Genomic DNA, 25,320 nt, shown 5'->3' on the forward strand with positions numbered 1-25,320 from the left:
TGAGAAATTGCCGATACTTCATCACAGGTTGATACTTCATTGCCGCTTGGTTACAAATTGCCGTTTGACTCATTTGAAGCATGAATAATTTTTACGGAGAATTGTACGTTCTGTACAGCTGCATTATTTTAAAGCATAGGCTGATATCTGGAATTCTTTAGCTTGCACTGTAGATGATTAATAAATTGACTCTTCCACATAGCTTTTTTTTATATCTATATATTTTATGTAATTCATGTAAATTAATTAAGTTTTTTAAAGACAAAAAATATAGATAAGTGTAAGATCTAAATGTTTTTGTAGGAAATGTATTATTTAATAATAATTTGATGATGTATTATTTTAAAGTAATTGTGTTGTTATTATTATTATACAGTTATATCACAGATAATTATATAATTATTTGTGTGCGCAGTTAGTCAGTCAGTCTCCAGAGCGGCACTCTTGTTTCGGTCAGGGCCGCGGCGAGACGTTAGGGTCATTGAGCGTCTTCTAATGGCAGGCAGAGGTCAGAGGAGTTAATCAGAGTTGATGGAGGGGCCCTCTGAGTGACAGTCTTAAGGGGCTCACCTCTTAATCTCTGTTTGTATGTGTTTTAGCACTCTTTACCTTCACAAAGCAAACAGCACACTCCCTCTCAATGGGGACCAGCCTGCTCCCAGTTTAGCACTTTTGACCCGTTGGTCGTGCCCTTTGTTCCTCTCTCTACAGAGGCTGACCTCAGATTTCACCTCTGTAATTGAGGAGTCCTGTAGACACGTGCCTGTGGGGGCCCAGGAGAGACCACCACCACTGCGAGCTCACTGTTACCTCTGCGCGGCGGAAAAAAAGGTGTCTGAAAATATCCTATGTTTCCTATGGGTACCAAGAAAACAGTTTGGTTGATCAGATCTTATCACGGTTTACAACTCAATTTTCCAGTCATTTTGTATGCCATCTTGGGAATTTTTCAACTCAAGCAAATAAGAAATGCTGGGATGTTCATTCACAAATCTGTAGGATGTAATCTCAGGATTCCCATGATTATGAATAGCTGAAAATATCAGGGAGTTTGAAAATGATGTTTTCCAGGCCTGGAAAAGTCATGAAAATTAATTCAATCTTAAAAGGTCATGAAAAACACATGGAAATGTAATGAGTGAATATGCATTTTTCTAAATTATTTCATGGGCTAAAAATAGCTCATTATGAGCGCAATCTCACAAAAAATTAAATAAAGAAAAAGTATATTCATTAATCACACGCTACTGGAAAAGTCATGGAAACACAACTACAAGGAAATTCATTGTAATTCCTGTCATTCATTTGTATGTGTGTATTTGAGGGTACATTTATTTCTTCAATATAATTTTTTATATAAACCCAATACTGTTTAACACATCTGTGTTCAAGTTAATATATATGGCTTGATGGACAATTCAGCTCTTAAGATCTTAAACTCTGAAAAGTGCATATGAAGTCTTATTGTGTCATAACTTAAATTGTGCTTAATGGTAGAGTTATGTTGATGTTGTTGTTTTTATTTTCTGCTGTCCTCTGATAACACTGATGAAAATCTGTAGGTTAAAGAGCTCATGTTATAAAATTGTACTCATTCCCCGCTCCACAAAAGCATAACAATGGGTGGAAAATTGTGGTTTGGTGATGTGCATGTGCAACACATGGCTGCATATTCTTTCTGATGCTTTTTTAAGTTGTTCTAGTTGATTGTGCTTGAGACCCTGATGTTCATTGTGAGGAAAAGAGAAAACGTATGTTTTATGTTCTACTTAAGATCTTTGATGAACTAGCTTTACATTTTCAGCCCCTCCAAATGCACAAGATTAGTATTACGGTAGTTTACTTAATTTTTTTTAGTTATTGATCTCACAAGAATTTAAACGACACACCTCATGTTTAGGTCTGAAAGGGTTAATGTGCATTTGTTGATTTTATTATGTGTTTCCACAATGATTTAGTGGAAAAATGCATGAAGTATGTATGCTGTTGCGCCATACATTTAGTTACAAACGCTGCAGTACTAATATTTGTTAGATTAACATAATGCTCCTCAAAAGTTTTTGTTTAATATATACAAACTATGGTAGATGTGCAGTATTAACAACATCATTTGGATTTCAAAAGCTATACAGTAATTATGATATTTGTTAGATTCATATAATGCTCCATTTAAAGTTTTTGCTGAATAGCTAGATGAACATAATTTAGATTTTGGGAAGTACATCAGATATTTGTTAGAATACTATAAAGCTCCATACATTTTTTTTGCTAAATATCTATAAACTGTGCATGGTAGATGTGCATTATTAACAACATTATTTGGGATTTTAGAAGGTTCAACTAAGATATTTGTAGAATTAATATAATGCTCCACAGGTTTTTGTTGAGTAGCTATAAACAAAGGCAGATGTGCAATGTTAACAATGTAGCTAATTTATATAATTATTAAAAAGAGACATTTAAAAATAAAAAGAGACCAGCCGCTGAATACAAATACCCTGTATTTGTGTTTCTGGCTTTTTAACAGCAACCAAAAACTCACCGAAGATGTTATCTCTCTTTTGTAACTTTATCCTCAGAACACATGCAAGCTTTTCAAATCACATGAGAGTCTTTTAAAAATGATCTCAGCGATGGTGCATTAAAGTGCTCTGAGGTTGAGCCCTAAAAAGTACCATAAAGAGTTTGTTTTGATTGTCGTTTGATCATAGTCTCTGAGCCTTGTGAAGGATGAGTCCTTACAGAACAGCTCACTGTTTGGGAGTTGGCAGCCACCCCAAAACCAAAATTGTATCCTCAAATGAACTTTAATGCAATGTACAACACAACACGCGTGCCAAGTCCCGACTCCCTCACTTACATGATCTATAGTAAACAAGCAGGACAATTAACACTGTATGAGAAGTAGAGATAGAGAATGTGAAATAGAACAGATCTAATGTGCTGTAAGAAAAGAATGTATTTTAATGAGAAGCACAGATTTCAATGCACATTTCCCAATGTGCTTGAGTTCCCTGCAGCCTTCCTCGTGTAAAACGCACCGTATTCGCAATTGGCTTCTGTGATTGGCTGGGAGACGTGGCGCAATGTGACGTGGACATGGCGTTGTACCTTGTGCCAGAGTACGACCTGTTATCACTAGGGAATCAGACTCGGAAAAGTAAAGGAGTGAATGCTTGGGGTTTGATGTAGCTGTAACAATTTTATACGGGTGTGACTCAGCCCAGATTTGGTGTTGAATTGAGGGTGTGGTGTGTGGTTTGTACAAACCAAGTATGTGTGTGTGTATGTGTTTGTAATGAGAGGTCAGTGCCATGAGTGAAGAGACCAGAAAGAGGAGGCCGAGAATGAGGCAGGGAGATCAGGGCGGACCGGGTTCTTTCGGTCCCTCCTCCATGTCAGATTCTCTGTATGTGTGTGTGTGTGTGTGTGTGTATCTCTGTGAGAGCCTAATGAGCAGCAACACCCTCCGCAGTCATGGACGCTGGACATCGAGCATGTTTTTATCAACTCTTTAGTTTGCTAAACGCAGAAAAGCTTTAAAAACGAGCAGTTTGTGATACAGCACCAGCAGCCAGGGAACAGAGGGAGAACGCAGGCCTCACTCTTGCACATGTTGGTATGTGTTTTTGCATTCTCTATGGCCGCTTTTGCAGTATTATCTGTTTGAACTTGTGTTTTATCATTGTATAGATTTACCACAAAAAAAGCTAGACAGGTCTTAAGCAGTTCAAATGAAATATCACAAGTGCTTTTAAATCTAAATGCAGTGTTCGCTGAGGCATGCGCAAAACCTGAATCAGTTTGAGACAAAGGGAGGGAGGGATACCCTTTAAGATTGAAATACTGTATATGATTGGCCGTGCTTGGCTAATTATTTCTCCCTCAAAATGCCACTTCTCTCCTCCAAACTTCAGATGCTCAGGTGGGTGATTCTCATAAAACCTGTCAGGAAAATGATCGTTTCCTTTTGTACTCCAAAATCAAAAGTAACAAATAAGATATCATATTATGCATATAAAAAATTAACCCTATTTTAAGGCCATTATGATTTTTTACAATGAGACATTTTCATGACATTTCTGCAAATTTTACAAATTTTACCCCCCAGTTCTCTTTAATTAGAAAAAAATGTAACTTGACAAAAATGATGTATTATTTTAATTGTAAAGTATTTATACGTCATAGTATTACTCCCTTCACTGCTTTTCATTTCCGCTGTTTTTAATTTACAAATCATTGTACAACAGCGTTTTGTTTTTACTGTTATACACCAAAAATATGCCTCCAATATAAGGTAATGAGAATCATTAATATAAACAACAGGAATACTAAAAAGTCAAACGGCCGGATGCGATACGGTAATGAGAATTGCCAAAAAATCTTAAAGTTCAATCGACAGCAATTGTGGCATAACACAATGTTGAACACAAAAAATAAATTCAACTCGTCATTACTTCAAAAAAAAAAAGCAGAAATCGAAGTTACAGTGCGGCACTTACAAGGAAAATGAATTTAGGAAGGGTTTTAAGGGAAAAATGTGAAGCATTTATTTTATAAATGCACTTGCATTAATTTCTTCTGTTAAAAATGATGTATAATTTGAGCTGTAAAGTTGTTTTACTTATTGTTTTACCGATGTTTTAGGGTTTTAGTGTTTACAGCATGGCAACAAAGTTGTAAAAGTTGCAATAACTTTACACAAAAGGTTAGTAATCAATTTTATCCCAGTAAAATCATGTTGTTTATGTCTTGTATCTATACTTTTGAAACAGTGGGTGTTTTAACATTTACAGATTGGCCCCACTGACTTCCATTGTAAGTCTCACTGGAACCCGGATGTTTTCTTTTTTTTTTTTGTTGTTGTTTTTTTGGTTTCAAAAATAAGTTTTGTCGTAATTAACATTATTCCACAAATGCTGTCGATTGACCTTAATTTGTATTGAACCTTCAATATTCCTTTGATAATCCTAAATATAGGCTTCATTGTCTTTATGCAAAATATAATTTCATGTTTTGTTAATTGAGTTGGGGGTTAAATGAGACCAGGACATTTTCTTGACATGTTTCGTGAGAATCACACAGTTAGGCTGCAGTGTTTGTACACCTGCGAATGTGTGCGTGTATGTATGCGGTCAATGCAGATGAAATCTCCCTGCAAATTGCGACAGATGTTTCACCTCCAGTACAGCCGAGACTGTCTCACACATATGCCTGTCTGTTCTTGACTCCTATTCAGGCCAGTGGGAGGAGGTTCCACTAATGTTTGTAGATGTAGGAGCTCCGTGAAGTAGGCAAAAAGACACCCCACCTCTGCGCACTTCATTTTCCCAGAATCCCTCATTCTCGAAGGTCGGCCCTCAAGTCGTGTTTTTGCTGGTAAGGACTTTATTTTCGAGTTTAACTAACTTGTTTAGTTTACTTGATTAAAGCTTAGAAGATTGAGTTTATATCAGTGATGTAGAGCAAATGTTTGAATGGTAAGTAAAGGGTGTGAGCAAATGTTTGTGGGTGAACCCGAGTCTGTGTCACGCTTTCCTCCTCTCTAAAGCCCTCCCTCCTCGATAAGTTAAAAAAGATTTGCTCACGTACTCCACTGCCTCTCGGTTTTATCATCAACTCCTTTCCCTCCACTTCAGTTTCCCCTCTCTCCTCGAATTCCCTCCCCCCTCTCTCTCTTTCACTCACTCTCGCAGATAGAAGAGGGGGGAAAAAAGCCTCTACTGCTGTTTCCACAGTACAGTCTCCTCCCCTTCACCCAGTCTGTGCCAAGAGAAGGAGGGATCTCTACTACTCTCTGGATTTTAACCCTCTAGCCCGAGCGATTGGCTGAAGCTGCTTCTCTCTTCTCTTTTTTCTGTGCCACTTCAGTTTTGTCCAGTGTTTTCCCTAGTCTTTTCCTCCCTTCTCTAAACTGTCGGCATGTCCTTGTGCTGTTTTGTCACCTCGAGACGCTTTCAACTGGAGCATTTACAGTGGTGCACTGGTATTCCTTGTCGTTCGTGGGGTTAATGAATCCTGAGCTTTGAAAATGGCTGTGTTCTCCCTGCTTGTTGCGTGTTCAGAGAAGGGAGGCGCCAACAGTTCTATCACTTTAGCACCACCCTCTTTCTCTGTCTCTCCCTCTCTCTCTCTCTTTCTCTCGCTAATACACACACATTCAGTGCCTCTTTCTCTCTTTCCCTCGCTCTGTAAGGAGAGCAGGAGGGCGGTGCGGTGTTGGAGCTTTTTCTGGGACAGGTGCCAATTCCAAACAAAAGACATAAAAAGGCAATGAGTGAGAGATGCCTCGAACGAAAGAAAGAAATATGCACGATGATACGAAAGAGCGAGTTTGTGGTGGCCATGTGTGCGATTGTGCGTGGAGCGAATGAGTGAGGAAGCTAAGATTTTAAATACTTTTCATCTGTACGTCTCTCGCGCTCTCATACACTCTCCTCTCCTCTAGCGCTCTTCATCCACTGAAGGCATTTTAGTCGTGGAGGGGGGGAGGAAAGGGGAGGGGGCTCGGTTTTCAGGCTGCTGAATTATTCATATGCCTGGGCCAACGCTGCGATCGGACTGGCTGGGACATTCACATGCAGCGGACATTCTGTTTGGCTGTTTGCTAACATTCCTCATTCAAAGACTTGTTAACTGCAAGACGGGCCGACATATGCGTCTCTCTCACGTTTTTGTGGCATAGGCCTCCTCGTCCCAGATCAGGGCATGGTGTGCAGACGTATAGCCCAGTACTGGGGACAGGCAGCTGGGGTGGGAGGATTGGCTTGGTCCCCTGGCCTACCTCCTTATTCCTGCTGTGGACAGCTCACTGCCTGCTCTCTGTCTCTCTCTTTTTCCCCTTCTCTCTCTCTTCCTCAACACAGGGCTGGTGAAGTGAGCAGAAAAGGCCTTCAGCACTTGCCTGGAATGATTCTATCTGCTGGCGCCTGGCAAAATTATCGGGTAAGTTGGTAATTCGTGTGGTATTTGTACATATTTTTGGTTATGCAGTGTATGTTTTCATTTGTATATAGTTTGCGCGAAATTTTTTGTTTGGCTGGGATTTACGAAGAAAATGTCTCTTTAGGAAATTTTGTTTAAAAAAAGCGGGTTTAGAAAAAGGCAAATGGCGTTTAGGGACACACTCCGGGAATTCATATTAGCTCCTATATGTCTAAAAGTAAATATGCCAGTGTAGTGCATAGTTTTGGGGTTAATGTTTTCAGTGGCTCCTACTAGACTGAGAGGAGGTACACTTTTTAGCAGTGCCATCGCCAAAAGGTTTTTACGAGTTTTTTGGAGGTGCCTTCGGTGGTGTGCTTTAACATTGAGTGGAGCTCAGCAATGAAAGGAGATTTTGCACTGTAAATATTGTGTCTTTGATTATCATCCTATACTGATGTTCATCTAATGAACTGTCCATGACGATAAATACTATTGGTTGTTTTAACATTATTATAGAAATGTATAGAACATAGGTGCTAATGGATAGAAGCATCGTATATGCAAAGTCAAACGTGAGTTTGCGCAAATAATGCGTAAAAATGAGAAGAAATGTCATTTTATTTTTATTTTGTTTTATAAATGTTTGTATGAGAGTAGATATTTTACTCTTTTTTTATTTTTATTTAATTTTGTGTTTTTACAATTATTTAATGCCGTTATTTCCAGTGGTCTCTGTGTAAATATACTGGCATTCAAAAATCCATTCAAATTCTTCTTAAATGAACTGAAATATGTCATTGTTTAACTTTGCACACATTTAAAGAGGTCAGCTTTGCACATATTTCATTTTAATTTGGCAAAGAACATTTTTATTAAATTCATAAGTTTTTTTTTTTAACGTGTTGAAATTATAGTTGTCATCTAAAAGAAAGCATTTGCTGATTTGTGTTATAATTTATGTATTATTTGTCAGGCTTTTAAAAACACGTTTCGTCAAGATTTTGTCCTAATTTTTGTCCAAGATTTTTTCTTGAAATTGCCATCACAGTACCCCTTTCTCTGTCGAAAACACACACTCTCTCTCTTTCACACACACACACACACACACACAAACACACACCCCTTTAAGGACCTTTTAAAATTGACAAAATCTTGTTTAATAAGTAATAGAATTTAAACTTTTACAGCTAAACGCAGGTGAAAATTAAGGATCATTTTATATATATTTATATTATTTATATAAAGTTTTACATAATGTATGATCAATACATAATATGTCTCTGGTTATGCTGGTAGGATTTACAGATATAGTGGTCATTTGTTTCTTATTTAAAAATAATGATTTTGGCTGTTGAGTAGTGAGAGTGGGAACACCAGAGGCAGTGCTGATGAAGTGTGTTGGCATAGAAATTGCATGTTGGGTTGGCAGTACCCTCCCCCACCCCTTTTTTGGTTGTGAATGGATTGTTCCAGAGATGATGTATAGTATAAAGAACAGAGCAGGTGGCATCATCTAAAGAATGAGGAGGGGGGTTGGTGCAGGAACGGGGAATTAATTTTGAGGTGAAACTTGCCTCTTTTAGTCAATTGTACAGAAGAGTTTGGGTGCATGAAAATGTATATGTTTTCAACAGAAAGTTTACTTATCTTTAGTTACAACATTTAATCTTGAAAGCAAACAAAAAAATGTCATTGTAAGGAATTGGATTTCGAATGCGTGGGTAATATTTAACTATTTAAAAAATATATTTAATCAAAATAGAAATGCATGTAAGTCAAGGTGAAACAGTCCCAGACATGCGATAGAGCAGCGAGCATGTGTGCACTAACTGAGACACCCACCCTTGCTGTCACATAGATGCACACACACACACACACACACACACACACACACACACACACACACACACACACACACACACACACACACTTGCTGCCATGTGCTCCATAATAGACCTCTGATTCATCCATGAATAGAGTTCCCACGCCTCAGTGTGTGTGTGTGTGTGTGTGTGTGTGTGTGTGTGTGTGTGTGTAATAGTTAAGGGTGTAGACCCCCTCCCCAGCCTTTTCAAAAGATACTTGTGTACTCACACACACAGACACACCAGTCTAGACTAAAGATTTCTCCTTCATTCTGTTCAGAGGTGTGTTTTTTGCAGCTACACACTGTGAATTGATTATCAGTGGATTTTAGACAAAGTTCCAAGCGAACAAAATTTTATGCAGGACATGAGAACTTCTTAAAGCGATTTAATACAATCGAAACAGCCTCATAGATACAAAAAAATACTATATGAATACACACTTTCATTTTTCTAAATAAAGCTACTTTCAATTTTCTGTTCATTCCCGGGGAAAAATACACGAATGTTCAAAACAATGAATTTATGAATTGTTAAAAAAAAAAAAAAAATGTGTGTGAGCTATCTCAAGACAAGTTAAGTTCACTGTTGAAAATTATAGTGTTTTTTTTAAATATATAAATTTATTTAATTATCAAAATTTGTGTAAGTATATGTGAATTCCATGCTCGAATTTTTATGTTTTTAAAATAAGACAAAACAAGAAAGAAAGGGCGAGAGTGAGATAAAAAGTGTGTGCACTTGTTTGCTATATTTAATGCTGTGGAAGCTAAAACTTTTGTTGTAAGAAGCTATAGATTTTTCTATTCAAAAGTTTGTGGAGAGGTCTAACGTTTCATGTTAATCATTTTCAATACCTCGACTAACAGCAGAAAAACTGCCGGACTCTTGTATAACAGTGTGTGTGTGTGTGTGTGTGTGTGTGTGTGTGTGTGTGTCCTCAATACTGTTTCAGTATTGTTTTTGTCTTTTTCTCCAGAAAATATTAGTGTTTTAAATTTAACACTGTTTAACAGTTTTTTTTTTTTTTTGGTTTCTTTTTTTTATGGATTTCGATCTAAAAATACAATTTTAAATAAAAAAATAATGATATTGTCCAAAAGCTCTAAATTCGAGTTCGGAGTATTTGAGTAACATGTATATCAATTATAATTCTTCTTTTTTTCTGCAGACCTTACTATCCTGAGTGTCTTTCTTTGTTTCTTTCTTTTTTGAAAAAAAAAAAACAACTTGTATTGTGTGTATGTGTGCGTGCATTTGCAATATTGATGTTTCTTTAGTGTAAAGGTAATAATGTTAGGTCTAATTGATTTTAAACTGAAGGTAGACAATATGTAAATTATAAATGCATCCTTTCTGAGTGTTGTTCATATTTGTAAATTTACGCTTTATTAATTATTACATATCTGTAACACAGTAAGTGTGTGGTGTCCATATATAATTTACTCAGTTTGAAAAACAACTAATAGATAAAACATTATTATTTAAATTAACCTGTTTAATTTCTATTTGATTTTAATGAAGTTTTCTAAACTTCTGAAAACTTACCAATTATGTAGCAATTATTTTAGTAATTGTAGGTCATTATAGGTGGCAGAAATCATGCATTTCATTACAATCGAGATCCCTTTAGATAATAAATAGATACTATAGACGAGTGAAAGGGAAAGGACTGGAGGATTGTGGGGTCAATCAAGGATAGCAGTTCTAAACTAACTTGTTTCCCATGGGAACAATGGGATTCAGACATGATTGACAGGTGACAAAAGGCAGGGTGGAGCTCAGTAATTGTTGAATGCTAAGATGATGTCATGAACAACTCTCCTTTAAGACCAAGAGCTGTTTGCAGTTTTAGTAATCGCTAATGTTGGTGTGATTTAGATTTTTTGTGATTCGTTTGTGTATGCTTTATGACTTCAATAGAGAATGAGCGAATGTTCAGGGGGTTGGTCAAAACAGTTTTTTATAAGCACAATAAAATAAATACAAAGTAGTAGACATGGTGGGCCCAGATGAAGCAGATTCATATTTTGATATTTATCACTCTCGTAATCTTTGTTTTAAAGTTCATGCTCAAAGTCCATTGCATCCATTCCATTCACAGTCTGTCAGAACCAGTCTGGGATATCTTTCCCCTCGAGCAATTCACATGAGGCCTTTTTTTCCCTTTCAGTGATTAAGTACACAAATGTAATAAACATACAAACCAGTGCTTTGCCTGAGGAGCAATAAAACAGCCAAAGTGTAATTCTGTCAGTCAATAGTTCTTTAAGCATCCGACAGATTAAATGTCTTGCGTTGGAGATCATGCGACAGGTTTCTTTGTTGTTCGCTTGTTTGTACCTGTAATGCTGATGCTAAGCAAATAGGGATGTAAACAAAGCATAAGTGGGCCATATACCTTGAAGTCAAATATTGATTTAGAGAAATAAAAATCAAAGAGACTATGTTTAGCACCCTCATAATGGCCCTATTGTTAGTGAATGGACCATGGCACTAGTGTCTGGTGTACAGCGCCACCCTATGGCTGTTGGTCACTTCACCAGCTTTCTAAGGTTTGTGAAAAAGTGATCTATGGTTTAAATCGCTTTACCACTAATGTAAAATACAATATGTCAAATGTGTGTTGCTTTTCTCAATAGTGTTGTTTCTAATGCCCCCTCAATGTTCTAAAGACGTTAGTAGTTGAAGTTTAAACTGGTTTGGAGGTTTTGGTTTGCTTTCCAGGAAGCTTTTAAGTCTTGGTCCACAAACATGGACTATTGACTTTCGATATACAATGAGTTTAATGGACTTATCATTTGTTCATCATTATCTATCTCCCAGCAAAATGTTGGTGCCTTGTTTTCTGGGATATAATTCATACATTTGTAGCTTTTTCTCTTTCAAAGAATGGTTATACTATAAACTGTTAAACGAACCAGCTTTAGGGGAAGATATCCAAGCAGAGACACTAGACAATTATTACAAATGATCAAATTACATTTTCTCTCTATGATAACTGATTTTATTATAAAATGCCACAAGGACTTCAAGATCATCTCTTGTATTTATGCACACACACACATTTGCAGGTGTACACACGCTGCAGCCACGCTACAGTCTGACTGGGGGATTCTCATGAAACCTGTCAAGAAAATGTCCTGTTTTTATTCAAGCCCAAATCAATAAAAAACAAACATGAAATTATATTTTGCATAAAGAAAATGAAGCCTAGATTAAAGGAATGTTGCAGGTTCAATACAAGTTATGCTCAGTCGACAATATTAGTGCTGTATTATTGATTTCCACAAAAACATTATTTCGACTTGTTCCTCCTTTTCATAAAAAGATTTTAAAATCTGTGCTCCAGTAACACACTTACAATGGAAGTCAGTGGAGCCAATCTGTAAATGTTAAAACACTCACTGTTTCAGAAGTATAGACACAAGACATAAACAATATGCGTGTAAACTTGATTTTAGTGTGATAGAATTGCTTACTAACTTTTATGTATGAAGTTATATTCGGTTCTAAAACTTAATTGTCATTATACAAGCAAAATATACATTATTCAATGCCATATTTAGATGTACACTGCAAATATGACTTTTTAAACCACTTTACAGATCAAATAATACATAGGTTTTAACAGAATAAATAATGGAAGGGCTTTTATAAAATTCTACGTTTCACATTTCTGCCTTTAAACCCTCCAAAATTGGCAACAAGAGGAGCGAGTTGAAGTAATTTTTTTTGGTAATCAACATTATAACCATGCTGTCGATTGAGCTTAACTTAACTCGGAATATTCCTTTATATTTCATAATGTCAAAATTCATGTCAAATGAGCTGAAAACCTAATCGATGTTATCCAGCAAGACTAGAAAATGTTCTAAAGATCATCTTATGTGCTTTATTGGAAGCAAGGAAATCTATTGCGCAAAGTAGTTAACATAGTTAATGTCAAAAACTTGCTTATAATTGATAACTGACCTAGAAATAGTACAGATTATGAATTTATTTTATATTTGGGGGCTGAGCACCAAAGGTGCATAGGCAATTATTGTATCCATTAGTTTTCTTCTTCTTCTGGCATGGAGTCTATGGCAGCTCATAGAACCGTATATAGGAAAGATGTGAGCCACACTGGTAAAGGATATTCTCAACAATAACTGACCCAAATTTGGGGTCTCTAAATCCAATACTCTAGCACCACCAACTGTTCAAAATTTCACTTACGTTTATGTTTAGAACTTCTGAACCATAAGACCTAAAATCAAAATTCCTTTTGATTCCTTGTGTCATGATAAATCTTTTGGAATACCATAAACATTTGGTCTTCCCTTTTATTTTCCCGCAATGTACAATTTTCCAAAAAAACTACTTTTTCAAAATCCTCTTTGACCGCATGTCTGATTTGCATTAAATTTGTCATGTGTTATCTGGGAAGAAAAAAGTTTTATAAAGTTTTTTGATAGACCAAACCGTTTTTGAATACCGTTTCAACTAATTTGATGGCGAGCACTCCAAAATGTACATGAGGCTGTGTCTTCGCAACGCTTCATGATCCATCATGATCATGAGGTCATTATAGGTGGCAGAAATCATATGCATTTCTAATTTTGCTTATAACTTTTGAAGGTAGTTCAAGTCCTAGGAGGCTGGTCGCTTTGGATTCCTTTGGGCATAATGAATCGAATGATACCCAATTTTCCTATGTTGCCATTTTGGGCAACACCCAGTAGTCAAAAGATATGGTAAAATGCTTATAACTTTGGATTACTTTGGCCTATTTTTATGGGATTTTTTTTATTTGATATCAGATTTGCCATGGTCCACAGTACTTCCTGTCCACTGTTTTGAATTGAATTGAAAACCTACTTTTTCGAACTTCTTCTAGGCCGTATGTCCGATTCACATAACATTTTGCCTGTATTATCTAGGGACCCTCCTGACAAAAAGCTTTTTGATAGACAAGACGTTTATTGAATAACACATCTACAGATTCGACCTAGAGACAGCAATAATGACCTTAGGATGTATCTCGGCAACATTTTTTCATATTGAAACGAAACTTGGTATATGTCCTCACTACCATGCCTTGAGGGTACCTTAGCATTTTGGGCACAGTGCCACCTAGTGGTGCAGAAAATTGTTTTTTTGACCATTTCTTTTCAGTACTTCAGGCAAAATTTACACTAATATGATACACTAATTCCATATGAAGTTTCAGGATGGTGTCATCTAGTGGTCAGCCATTATCATAAATGGTTCTTTGTCCAAATTGCCTTTATACTGCTTGATCTAAAATTATGATTTTGGCCTCTTTGTATGAGCCGGCAATGCTTGCTAAGCTGCTAATTCTGCTGCTTAAGTGCTCGGCCCTGGTAATTGCTGCTTGTTGCTATATTTTTTATTATTATTTTATTTTAATATCATAATGTTTGTTATTCGATTCTGATTCACAAGCTCTCGATTCGATTCGAGTGTTTTTCATTTACAATGTCCATTTTTATTGCATATGAAAGAAATTATTTCCCAGCTAATGCTGATAATTATACAGGAGAACTTCTAACTCAGTACATTATCATAATATTAATTTTACAAATTATATTTTATTCGTTTTTCATAATTTTAGAAACATTTTAGCTTTTTAAAATGTACAAGTCTATTTATTCCATCAATAAATATAATTTTATATTGCATATATTATATATTTTTACATCTTTATTGTTTCTTTATTGTATAATTTACAAATATTTACATTGGTTTGTAGAACATGTGCTTAAACCCGTACTGTCTCTTTAAGAAAACCAGCAGTCCTGTAAAGAGCGCATATTAATGAGAGAGGTCCATACTATTCGTGATTAGTATTAAATGTTAACGTTTCGTTATTTTTAAACAACAACTGACATTAAATAACAGATAGGATATTAAATGAGACATTATTTCAGTGACAAATAGATTGCTTGGATCTCGTCTTTGGACACACATTAAATGGAACGAGTCAAATCCAATTTTAACTCTCAATACGCAGTGAGTAAGTATGCTGAACTTCTTTGCAATTATACTTCTCAATCACTGGTGAGTCATTTACCAGCCAGTGGCTAATCACAGACATTTATAGTCGAATAGTGTGAAATGTGGTCTCATTTGCAAGTGATTTTGTGGAGAGTTGAGCATATAGTAAAAGTTTGATCTTGGGATTTAAGAATAGATATCGAGATCATTCAAATGAAGATTGCGATGCATCAAAAAATTGAAAATCATGTTAGATTCAATGTTTTATATATATATATATACACACACACACACACACACACACAATATGTGTGTGTGTGTGTGTGTGTGTGTGTGTGTGTGTGTGTGTGACCACTAACCCTCTGTGAGGTTCGTGGCCTGTGTGAGTCAGCAGTGTTTGTGTGCCTCCCCCTTGCTTGAGGTAAACCACACTGCTGGCCACAGACTTACTCATTCACACTGCTCCCTCTCTGCTCTGACCACACACACACACACACTTGTTCTAAAACACCCCCATCCTAATCCTCCCATACACACCTGTCTTCTATGAGGGCCAGCACTAGAGTGCACACTACACCAGACAACACACAGCAGATGACAGGAAGTCAAACAGGGCATGGAGATACTTTAGTGACTTAAATATGTGAATAATCCTCTCTCTCCCTCTCGTCCTCTCTCTCACAGATGGCAAACTCAGGAGGTGACTGTCTACCTTCTCATGTTGGTGACATTGATGGTTATGAAAGATCCCAGACTGAAGCTTTGGAGTCAGAGGTGATTGTTGGAGTTTGGTGCACAGCAGAGAGTGTTTTATGAAAATCGTGCTTTCTAGTACTGACGTCACAGAAGTTATATTACAGTTAATGTCTTTCCTCAGCTCTTGATACACAATATCACTTAATCCTGTCAGTTACATGGGGATTTGTAAAATGTTGTGCACTGATTGTCATATTAGGCATTAGGCATTCTGTCAGAAAACAATAAGGTGAAGGAAATCAAAGCCATCTTTGTGGGAAGAGGAAAGAGAGAGACTGTCGTTTGGGGTGAGGTAGTAGGTTGTATAGTTTGAGGGTTTAACCCTTGCTGTCAGATAACTATACAACTTACTGTCTTTCCCGAAGTGACCGTAATGTCATCGCTTGGCTCGAGACAATATCGACCATGGAGGACAACACTGACTCCAATGTTAAGGTGTTGTTTATTAAGATGTGCTTTTTGTCTTGATACATGCATAAATGTTACATTTACAAAATCACATTTTCATCTCACAAATACCATAAAAATGTTTTCCCAACAAATTGTCAGTAATTACATTAAATTCTTCTTTTAGAGCAATAGAGTCAGTGTTATAAATATAAAGTCTATACATTTTAAATGTGACCTGGATCAAATACTGTGGGCTAATAAAATGTAATTCTAAAATTATTGCTTTATTTTATTTGATAAAATCCCCACTGAGTCTAACATGATAGATTGCAAGAGGTTCTGTTTTCTAAAAATGACATTATTGTAAAGGTTAATAAGAATTCAAGTTTGTTTTTATAGTGGATATTCAACAGTGATGTTCGTACAGGGTGAGGTAGTAGGTTGTGTGGTTTCAGGGTTGTGATTTTGCCCCATCAGGAGATAACTATACAACCTACTGCCTTCCCTGAAGGGCAGCAAAACACCGCGAGACATCCTCGGTTCAGTGAGTGATTTTCTTAAGAAAAAAGTGACTTAAGTATCCCAATCTTCCACTTGTGATTTTGAGCTTGCTATTTCATACAGCACATACCTTGATTTCATCACTTACATCTCATGCATTGATCATCACATACAGCACAGTTCTCTGATACTATAAGCTTGAATAAAAAGAGTTTGAAAATTCTAAATCTGCCTGTTTTCACTTTTCTTTATTTCTTCCACATGCATGTTGCATTTAAATAATGCTATAATGAATATGTGTAGTACCTTGTTACATATCAGCATGAATAAAGATGTCTCTTGTCTCCTGAATATAAGGACGAAGCTGGACCAAGAGATATGGCTGTGTTTTCTTTTACTCCTATTAAAGATGCAGTGTTGAGCTTCCCATACTTCTGCCAGTGTTGCTTGTACTGTAAATAAAACATGTCATGGCCCCAGACTCCGTTAGCCAATGTTAACTGTTACAGGGTTTAAGACAGACTGGCCTTTCACTACTGCACAATGTTTGGGCACTGGCTGGCAGATATCCTCCCGAGCGCCCCTAGACTGGCACTCACACAAGAGGAATATCAGCCTGGGAGAAGGACAGAATGTGATGAATCTAAAACACTGGCCAGGTCACCTTGCAAAAGTTTGATTTCATTGGAAACAGGTGTTATGAATGTTGATTATGTCAGTATTACCGGAGGGAGTGAGGAATTAACCATTGTGCAGTAAATGGCTTTGCTTGTTATGCACATTACAATAATCCACAGAGGATAAGGATTTAATATTACTCCCTTGTGACCTCGGTTTGGCCCTTTTAGTTCTCAAGAGCTTTTCCTTTTTTTCAAAACGATGCTACTAAACAAGCAAGTCGAATTATAATAGACCACTATGTCTATAAAAAAAACTTAATTTCAGTCCTTTTGTGCTTAATTTAAAATGCATGAAAAATAAGGTCTAAGAATGGAATAAATGAAATGTGCATAAATGAATAAATACATGACAGGATCTGGCAACTTGATCTCAACGTGACTTTGGCAATTAAAACCAGTTATTTCAGAAAGAATATATTTATATATTATTAAAATCAATATATTATTATATATATTAATAAAATCAGCTATAACAGGAACACACACACACACACACACACACACACACACACACATACATATATATATATATATATATATATATATATATATATATATATATATATATATATATATATATATACATATAATTTTTTCTTTTTCTTTTTGTGAATTCAGTTGCTGCGATGATCATGTGGTAATTTCAGAATATCACCAGTAGGTGGCAGAAGTGGCAGTTGTGAAAGGCTCATTTATCAGTAATTTTGATTATTCAAAGGTAAAGTTTCTTCTCTTCAAACTAAAGTTAATGTATTACTATGTCAATATTTGTCATTTTAAATTCTGATTTTATTAACTCTTTTAAATGGGTTGCCATATTATTATTATGGATATGATGCAAAATTATAAACCATTGATTTCTACGAGTATGTGAACTTTTTGTCTCTACGTTTAAATTTACATTTAGTCATTTAGAAGACGTTTTAATCCAAAGCGATATACAAATTAGGAACATAGCAAGCAAACTGCCAAGTTCTCAGAGTAGCTACCACAGAAGACAGAGACAGACAAGGAAAGCTTTTTTTTTTTTTAAAGGATAGTTCACCCAAAAATGAAAATTCTCTCATCATTTGCACACCCTCATGCCATCCCAGATGTGTATAACTTTCTTCTTCTCCTCAACACAAATTAATCTTTTTAGAATAATATCTCAGCTCTGTAGGTCCATACAATGCAAGCCTTTGGTGATCAGAACTTTGAAGCTCCAAAAATCACATTAAAAAATCCACATCTTCAGAAGGGATATAATAGGTGTGGGTGAGAAACAGATAAATATGTAAGTCCTTTTTTTACTCTAAATCTCCACTTTCACTTTCAGATGTGAAAGTGAATCTAAACCAAATGTGACTTTCAGATGTGAAAGTGGAGATTTAGAGTAAAAAAAGGACTTAAGTATTGATCTGTTTCAGACCCAAATTTATCATATCACTTCTGTAGATATGGATTTAACCAATGGACAACCTTTATGTCATTTTTGGAGCTTCACATGTGTGGCCACCATTCACTTGCATTGTAAGGACCTACAGAGATGAAATATTCTTCTAAAAATCTTTGTGTTCAGCAGAAGAAAGAAAGTCATACACATCTGGGATGGCGTGAGGGTGAGTAAATGATGAGAGAATTTTTATTTTTGGGTGAACTATCCCTTTAAATGTAATTATTAAATAGTAAGTGCAGTTATTGTGGACTGGTTAATTGTTCACGGAATAGACCTCTTTCACACTGTGATCGAAAACCCTCGCAGCTGTGGTAATTCGTTTTTTAAAACTAATATAAACTGGGTAATATAACAGAAAGAAAAATTGTATAAACGTACACTCAATATTTAAAAAAAAATTATCATATAAAAAAATTGCTAGATTGACGCTGCTAAATAAAGCGGAAACGCGTCATCGCGGTCTGTGAAAAAGGTCTATAGATCTGTTTTCAGCTGGTTCTTGAATGTTGAGATGGTTTCAACATTCTAAAATAATTTAATCTGCATAGCTCCACACAATGAGGTCTGTTGCCCAGCAACTCAACCGTAAATTGATGGTGGGCGTGGCTTCGCCTCATAAATCCTTCGACGATTGGCTGAATCCATAGGAGTGTCAGGAGGTGTGTACTGTCGCATCCGGAACGGGTGAGGTTGACTCGTGTCAGAGCGTTTTGACAGCAGCGGTTGCGGTGAATTATAAATAGCACATTGAAGGAGCACTGCAGCCTCCCTCGCGCCACATGTCCGAGTCTCAGCCGTGTCAAATCCCGTGTGTTTTATTTCTGCATGCATGGCGGTCTGGGATTGAGAGGTAGACGCACCGCTCTTGTAAACAATGCGCTTGTGCAACTTTATGATCATGTTTTATCAGGTTTTATGGCCGTAATGACTGTAATTGTACGCTTTTAACTAAGGCAAAGCAAATATTCACATAATAACATATATACATGTGCTACTTTCAGTTGAACAGCTAGCTTCATACTGCTTGTACTTAAATGTATAAGACTCGTGTCACGATGTGATAAATCACAGACGCATTGTATTGAACTATATGGAACTTTCTGTGTTGCACTGGCATGAAAATAGGTTGGTCTTTTAAGTTTACTTAGTTCATTCTTTGGTTATTTTTCTTGTTTGGTTGTTATTCTAGGGCACAGACGAACTCATTCTGAGAGTCTTCTGCCATGTGATATAATCAGATGTAATGAAGCTCATGTAACCTGAAGAAGTTGTGCAGGTGTTTCTAGGAGAGTTTTTCCTGTGCATGCTGTGATACAATTCTTACAATTATGCAGTATACATTAGCTAATATTAGTTTATGCAAAAGTTGACATGAACAAACATTGAACCTCGCTTTTACAGCACTTTTTCATCTTGGTTAATGTTAATATATGCATATAATAATCATGTCGATCATGAACTCCTATATCAGTTAGGATAATTTAATAGCTCTATAATTATAAAAGTGTTACAGTTTCACTTATTTAGAATTTAAATTCAAATCCTATTATTTAGAAATTTAGAGTTCTAAATTCCTTTGTTAAAATGAATATAGAATGAATCTTATACTTTCCCTTCCAAAATGTTTCCTTAAAGGTTGAAAAACGTTAAATTTAATTAAAAATTAAAAAACGTTGAGCTCCTTAAGACGTTAATGGAAATATTTGCAATGTATGTAGGACATCATGAGCACTCACATTAAAATGAAGACTCCAGTCATATCAGTAACCTTATAAAAGCTGTTTTATTCTACATGGAGAGGGTCAGAATCACATGATCAGCCGAATACTACTCGCTTAATCTCACTAACCGTCCTGTTATTTGACTCTTCCACTGTTATTGATTAAAGTCATCTAAAACTGTCCAACATGACACACAGACATAAGTTACTGAGTTGCTCATGTAAAGTTCATTTAAAATGATAACCTGAATATTTAATAAGTATACATTTTTTCCAGTACATTGTCCTGCTCTGGATGTGATGTAGTGCTACAAATTTGACAGTGAAAGTGGTTTTGACACAGCTTTTTTTGTAGCCCACATAGCTATAACAAGAGTGCCTCTTGGATTTGTTGATTGTGTACAGATATGTAACTGATCACATGTACCTTTGTGTCATCTTCCCAGTGTTTGACGCCATTGTGTTGGTACTCTTAAGAGGCTCATTCAATACCAGGCTTGAGCTATATCAAATCAATTAATAGATTATCAGATTGTATTACATTTACATTTATGCATTTGGCAGATGCTTTTATCCAAAGCGACTTACAGTGCACTTCTTAGAGGGACAATCCCCCCCCCCAGTGCAACCTGGAGTTAAGTTCCTTGCGCAAAGACACAATGGTGGTGGCTGTGGGGATTGAACCAGCGTCCTGATTACCAGTTTACCAGTTATGTGGTTTAGACCACTACACCACCACCACTTGTATTGTTCTATTTGAAACCACACATAAGCACTGTTGGGTAAATAAAAAATAAAAAAAAGTAATTCACTACAAATTACTACTAACTACTTCTCAAAATGTATAATCAGATTACTTTGCTGATCACTTAATTGGAAAAGTAATCATTACTAATTACTTTACTTTTAAGTTACTTTCTAAAACACGTGTCACAAACAATATTTTTTTCTTCGCTCCTCAAATTCAAAATAATGTCTATTTTCTCCTTGTTCATTGTCGCACACCCTTCAGTTGTCACGGAAATGCAACAAAATGTTCATATGAACTCGCATTGTTATTGTATTACACACAATATGTTTTTAGAAATATTTGTAACCCAAGTAATGTACTTAAAAGTAATTACTTCCATTGGAAGTCAGTAACTGTAATCTGATTACAATAATTTAAAATGTAATGTGTTACACTACTTTTTGTGACTGAAAGTAATTAGATTACAGTAACTAATTACATTGCAAATAAATCACATTATCTTTTGGTCTGACGATTGTTTTTTTTTTTTTTATTATTATTCTTTTTTTAGAAAAGCTATTTGAATTTAAGCAATTCTTCTGAACCTCCATAGCTTTTAAGGCAAGACGTTAAAATATGTTCCCTTAAAATGAAGTAATTTTACATCCTTTTTGCACAATCTCAAAGTGACTGGCAATTTTCTCTCACCCTATTCTTTGTCATACACATTTGATTATTATACACTCACCTAAAGGATTATTAGGAACACCTGTTCAATTTCTCATTAATGCAATTATCTAATCAACCAATCACATGGCAGTTGCTTCAATGCATTTAGGGGTGCGGTCCTGGTCAAGACAATCTCCTGAACTCCAAACTGAATGTCAGAATGGGAAAGAAAGGTGATTTAAGCAATTTTGAGCGTGGCATGGTTGTTGGTGCCAGACAGGCCAGTCTGAGTATTTCACAATCTGCTCAGTTACTGGGATTTTCACACACAACCATTTCTAGGGTTTACAAAGAATGGTGTGAAAAGGGAAAAACATCCAGTATGCGGCAGTCCTGTGGGCGAAAATGCCTTGTTGATGCTAGAGGTCAGAGGAGAATGGGCCGACTGATTCAAGCTGATAGAAGAGCAACTTTGACTGAAATAACCACTCGTCACAACCGAGGTATGCAGCAAAGCATTTGTGAAGCCACAACACGCACAACCTTGAGGCGGATGGGCTACAACAGCAGAAGACCCCACCGGGTACCACTCATCTCCACTACAAATAGGAAAAAGAGGCTACAATTTGCAAGAGCTCACCAAAATTGGACAGTTGAAGACTGGAAAAATGTTGCCTGGTCTGATGAGTCTCGATTTCTGTTGAGACATTTAGATGGTAGAGTCCGAATTTGGCGTAAACAGAATGAGAACATGGATCCATCATGCCTTGTTACCAATGTGCAGGCTGGTGGTGGTGGTGTAATGGTGTGGGGGATGTTTTCTTGGCACACTTTAGGCCCCTTAGTGCCAATTGGGCATCGTTTAAATGCCACGGCCTACCTGAGCATTGTTTCTGACCATGTCCATCCCTTTATGGCCACCATGTACCCATCCTCTGATGGCAACTTCCAGCAGGATAATGCACCATGTCACAAAGCTCGAATCATTTCAAATTGTTTTCTTGAACATGACAATGAGTTCACTGTACTAAAATGGCCCCCACAGTCACCAGATCTCAACCCAATAGAGCATCTTTGGGATGTGGTGGAATGGGAGCTTCGTGCCCTGGATGTGCATCCCACAAATCTCCATCAACTGCAAGATGCTATCCTATCAATATGGGCCAACATTTCTAAAGAATGCTTTCAGCACCTTGTTGAATCAATGCCACGTAGAATTAAGGCAGTTCTGAAGGCGAAAGGGGGTCAAACACAGTATTAGTATGGTGTTCCTAATAATCCTTTAGGTGAGTGTATATTATCTATTATTACATACATACACTGAGTAATTTATTAGGAACACCTGTACACCTACTTCTTCATGCGATTACCTTATCAGCCAATCATGAGGCAGCAGTGCATAAAATCATGTATATACGGGTCAGGAGCTTTAGCTAAGGTTCACATTAACCATCAGAATGGGAAAAAAATGTGATCTCTGTGATTTCGGCTGTGGCTTGATTGGTGCCAGACGGGCTGGTTTGAGAATTTGTGTAACTGCTTATCTTCTGGTATTTTCGTGCTCAAAAGTCTCTAGAATTTACTCAGAATGTTGCCAAAAACCAAAAAATGAGAGAGGTCAACGGAGAATAGCAAACTGGTTTGAGCTGACAGAAAGGCTACAGTAACTCAGATAACCACTCTGTATAATTGTAGTGAGAAGAATAGCATCTCCGAATGCACAACATGTTGAACCTTGAGGCAGATGGGCTACAACAGCAGACAACACACTCTCATGGCAAAATCATAAGGATTCATACAACCTTTCTAAATTTGGCTAATTGGTATGATATCGTACAACTGCATTCGTACGAACTTCACTACAGCCAATGACGTTGCTGGACATCGTTTCCATCTAATACGTGACAATTACTTGCTTCTGTCAGACTCAACAGCTTCCTATCATATTTACACACTCTACTGATTGGTTAGATTTAGATAAGGGGTTTTAGTAAGGGCATACTATTAATAATAAATGCCTCGTGCGCGGAAGTGCAGTGAGTGCATGTATTAGATATTATTATATTTTATACATTTTATTTAGCACAGCAAATGTTTGGCCATGAATTTATCTCCAAGCTGAAAGGGAACTAGAACTAGAGTAGATAGAGAAACACATGGCCTACACGGAAACACCTGCTTCCAAGCTTCATATTCAGTCCCAATGCATTTCAGAAAACCCAGAATATGGATGTGTTCAAGCTTCAAGTTATTTCTCTATTTGCTGAATGTACTAAACAGACATGATGTTTCCTGGGCTTGTGGTACAAGGACATTCCTCCTCTATTGTTGAAATCCCAGGTGTCTTGTTTATAATTGCATGCATCCCGAGATTAAGGCTCTCTTATCTGATGTGTTCTGTTCATTTAGGTGTCCATTTGATGGTTCAACGGCAGAAAAAGTCCTCGACAGAGAGAAGCAGGCATGCAGGGCGTGTGTGGATTTGGACTTTGTCCCTGGATTTGGTGCATGTATTTATTGGCAGCTGGCAGAGCAGAACTGTGAATCGTGATCTGGTAAGCACTGATTTCATTCTGCTTTGTTCTGTGATTGGGAGATGGTTTGAACACGATGTGCCTTTGTTTTGTCTGCTTAAAGTGAGTGAAAGCCTATAGTGCGATCATGGCCATTGGTAAAGGTGAAGTTATTCTCTTTTGCACATTTTTTAAGAGTTTTATCACTTTATTCTTAAACTGGCTTTGCACTGCTTTATTGTGCCTGTTTTTCCATCACTTGATCACATGACCATCGTTGAGCGAATTGACTTGTCGTTATTTTGCCCCATATTCAAACTGGCAAGATCTATCAGATGTGCACTTGAAGTTTGAAGGAAGACAAGTTCTATCATGCTGGGAATCAATATGTCTTTCAAACCTTGTTCAAAAACAGCTTGCATATGGCTACGTTAATCTTTATGCAGTAGTATCTGTTGTCTCTATGGGGAGTGTCGAGATTCTGCTGTCATTAATTTCTGGCGGAGGGAGTGGAAATCTGAAATGTGTGTTTTACCTCTGATGTCTTATTCAGTGCTGCAGTAAGTTTAAGGCTGGTTCTGTTTAGTTCAGACACAGTGTGAAATTCATTATGGGGAACACATGATCAAAATGGTTTGTCTGGGATCATTCAGCTGGGAGATGATCTTTTGTAAAACACATTACCATGAACTGGAACAAGCTAAATCTGAAGTACATTGACATTAATTGTGTTCCCGTGGTTCTGAAATACCCCCAGGGAAAGCTGTATTGTTCCTGCACAATCAGTTTGGATGGCTGGTATAAAACAACAAGTTAGAAGAGGTGTAAAAATCAGCCTGTATTAGTTTCCCAGTCCATCAGTTCTGACCCTCTAAAACTGGCTGCCTCTTAATCATGTAGGCTGTGTGTGTTTGTCTCTCTGTGTTTGTCCATCTCTGGCCAGAATGAGAAGCACGTATAAAGGTTGTCCCGAACATATTCAATCTCGTTGAACATTACATGTTCTGTTTGTTTAATAGGACTCCTTGCAGATTCCTTTCATGCATTCATATGTTGATGTACTCTGTTGGTTCTCCCGTTGTTATATGCACTAGAAAAATGGAAATAACATCTGCTGTAAAGAGATAT

The 25,320-nt window shown here is 36.7% G+C and overlaps 1 protein-coding gene across 7 annotated transcripts in view; it reads left to right on the forward strand.

The window, feature by feature from the left end:
• The window catches only part of LOC127637612 (peroxisome proliferator-activated receptor alpha-like), a 60,178-nt gene that overhangs the window by 18,545 nt on the left and 16,313 nt on the right, over nt 1-25,320 (forward strand). For 2 of the 7 annotated variants that reach the window (XM_052118755.1, XM_052118764.1), the window contains exons 1-5: nt 3,036-3,619; nt 5,240-5,379; nt 6,867-6,945; nt 15,480-15,569; nt 24,089-24,234. The gene's annotated coding sequence lies outside the window, so the exon portion shown is untranslated. Of the gene's footprint in view, nt 1-3,035; nt 3,620-5,239; nt 5,380-6,866; nt 6,946-15,479; nt 15,570-19,250; nt 19,411-24,088; nt 24,235-25,320 lie in introns of those variants that run through there. The other 5 variants (XM_052118756.1, XM_052118758.1, XM_052118759.1 and 2 more) reach the window with 5 other exon arrangements.

The sequence above is a fragment of the Xyrauchen texanus genome, chromosome 45 (assembly GCF_025860055.1).
Source record: "Xyrauchen texanus isolate HMW12.3.18 chromosome 45, RBS_HiC_50CHRs, whole genome shotgun sequence".
Lineage (NCBI taxonomy): Eukaryota > Metazoa > Chordata > Actinopteri > Cypriniformes > Catostomidae > Xyrauchen > Xyrauchen texanus.